This window comes from Psammomys obesus, unplaced genomic scaffold (genome assembly GCF_907164565.1).
Source record: "Psammomys obesus unplaced genomic scaffold, mPsaObe1.curated_primary_1811, whole genome shotgun sequence".
Classification (NCBI taxonomy): domain Eukaryota; kingdom Metazoa; phylum Chordata; class Mammalia; order Rodentia; family Muridae; genus Psammomys; species Psammomys obesus.
In genome coordinates, this window is record NW_026590062.1 from 30,546,776 (window position 1) to 30,549,728 (window position 2,953).

Consider the following 2,953-nt stretch of genomic DNA (forward strand, 5'->3'; position numbering starts at 1 on the left):
GAAAGAAAGAAAGAAAGAAAGAAAGAAAGAAAGAAAGAAAGAAAGAAGGAAAGAAAGAAAGAAAGAAGGAAGGAAAGAAAGAAAGAAAACACACATACACACCACAATGCCAGCTGTTCTCTTACCACTATTCCTAATATTTGTATATGATAGCTTTGATTCTGCAAGTAGAAGTAAATCATGTGTTGTGACTGGTGCTTTCATATCTTTGTGATAGATTTTGAGTAATATTGCATGAAAATGTCCCTATGTTACATCCATTCAGAAGTTTTGTTGTTTGGCTGGAAAGCTAAGAAGAAAAATGAGAGCGAAAAAGATACCAGAGAGGAAAAATAAATCCTCTCTATTTTGAAAATTGAGATCATTTCAGCACCTTAGCCATGCCTGAAATACCTCTTTGTGAACTGTGGTGTAAGGACCTCTTGACAGATTTCCCTCAATCCACAGCATTTGGAATTACCCAGGATCCAGGGCAGCACAGTTATCCCACACTGGAGACTGAGCACGGATCCACCATGACTTGAGAAGGCACTGTCAGAATATCAACACATTTCCGCTTTCCAGGAACTGTGGAAAGCAAAAGAATGTTTTCCATGTTCATAACTAGACATCTATTGCCCTCTTTAGCTTAAGTATCAAAAGAAGAAATAAACCCCCAGCTTCAAAGAAGGTGGCCACCCCAGAACGCCCATTTGTTTGAGAGACAAGGTCTCTGAATTGCACCCTGAGCGCACCTGGCAGCTGGTTCTTCTTCCCACTGACATGGTCCTCACTTTCCACTCCCCCCAAATTTCAAAGCATTCATTGCTTTGTTCTCCACCCTGTTTGCCAGAGCTTCTCTGCCCTGTTTACAGCTTCCTTTGGCTAGTGCTCTCTTTTTCCCACAATAAGACATTGAGAGTGATTTTTTCCTTATTGCAGTTGTAGCCTCCATCAATGACAGAAAGCCCTGGAAGCCTTTATATTTTCTGTATTCTTCCCAGTCAAAGAGAGCCTCCTATACATCTTTTTTGTTTTCAAATCCTAAAAGACCACTAAATCCAAGTTAACTTTTTTTTTCTCTTGCCATTCTCTTCCTTATGTTTTAAAAGTGGGGGTTACTTGGGGGGGGGAAGAGAAGATAAAAAGACTTCCTACAGCAAGGACACATTTTGAAATAGATTTGGTAAATATTTTTCTTAACTCTTTTCAGGTAAAGGAATAAATATGCCTAATTAAAGCACCTGGGGTAGGGGAGAAGAGGATACAGGAACATATATCAATGCATAAATGCAATTCTGTACACAGAAATTTCTGTTCTGCTCAGGTCTTGGGGGTGGTACAGTCAGTGGGATGCTCATGAAGAGTAAGTGGTTAAACAATCAAATCACACGTTCAGAGTGAGCTGAAACATAAACAGGTGTTCACATGTCAACAGCTGTGGTTGGAGGCACTCTTTTCTGATGATGGGGGCATCTCTAGAAGGATTCCGGACTTCTGTGCAAATTTAGATCTCTGAAGCAATTAAAGTGGAATCACAGTCTTCAGGGTGCACCTTATATAGGTCCAGTAATTAAAAATTAAGGATCTGCAAATTGCTTGTGAGCTTGCTTACAGAATAAGAAGGCAGAACTCGCACTCCTCTTCCGCATCAGAGTTTCAGGAGAATTTCTTGCCTTTTTCACTATTTCATATCCTTTAGTGTGGAGCTATAATCGGAATCAGTTTGGAATTATTGTTTTTTGTTGTTTTGTTTTTTTATTAAAGTGGAAAAAAGGTTTTGCGTACTTGGGACTCCAAAGAGTTTAATTCTTTTGGAATATCAACCATCATTTTCACCAGCATACTTTTATCTTAGGGTAACTAATAGGAAACTTCAGCTTAATTATTTCAGATCCTCATTTCTATATACCTGGATAATAAACTCTGCCATGGATTAATAAATAACAAATGTCCATTTTCAATATCAACTCGAATTTAAAATGTTTTTAAATTTGAAAGCAAGTAAGAAATAATTTAAATAATCAGTTTTTAAGAAAAATTAAATATCAACTTTTTCCCATATGTTTGTATTCACATAATGAATTTTGAGAGAACCAAGACAGTGGCCTTTAGGAGATATTTCTATGCTTTTTCTTTTTCCTTAGTGTTTGTTTCTAGCTGCTCCTGGAAATGATGAATTATTATGTGTATATTATTGTCTCACAGCCCAACAATTGTTCAGATCTTTACACCTTTCCTGTATAAGATCTATGGAATGGGTCTTTAAAGAGAGTGGAACAGCAAAAAAATGGGTGGGAATTTGTTGTTATGTTTTGGTGGGGTTTTGTTTTGTTTTTAGGTTTTCAAGACAGGGTCTCACTATGTGGCCCTGACTGTCCTGAAACTTGTTCTGTAGAGCAGGCTGGCCTTGAACTCTGAGATCTGCCTGCCTCTGACTGGGATTAAAGGCATGAGTTTCCATGCCCAACTTACAAATGTTAAAGCAGAAAAACCTGAATGTGATGTGCATTTCTTTATCCCACATGAACCGTGGTCTTTGTTTTAATAAATGGAATTTTCAGATTCATTTCCTATGAGGTCACTTTCATTGCAAAGACTTGCGGACCACCTCCCACACCAGTGCTAATTTATGGGGGGCCTGGTAATACAAATGTACAGGGAAAGAGAGGTCACTATTTTTTTTAGAAGTCAGTTCATAGAAGTTTTAAAGAAAGGAAAATACACCTCACCTGAAGCTCTATGTAAAACACTTGTCCCTTGATCACTGTGTCTCATGTACAATCCTTGGGAACAAAGAAGCATAGAAGGGCAGGAACTCAGGGCTCTGCGGGCTGGACAAGATAGAGAGGCAAATTAGTATTCTAGACCCTTGAACTTGCTGTAGCTACGCCACAATAGCACAATTCCCAGCCCATTCAGAGCATGCTCTTCTCTGTCTGTGGTTCTAAAATGGCACTGGAGCCTTTGGGTT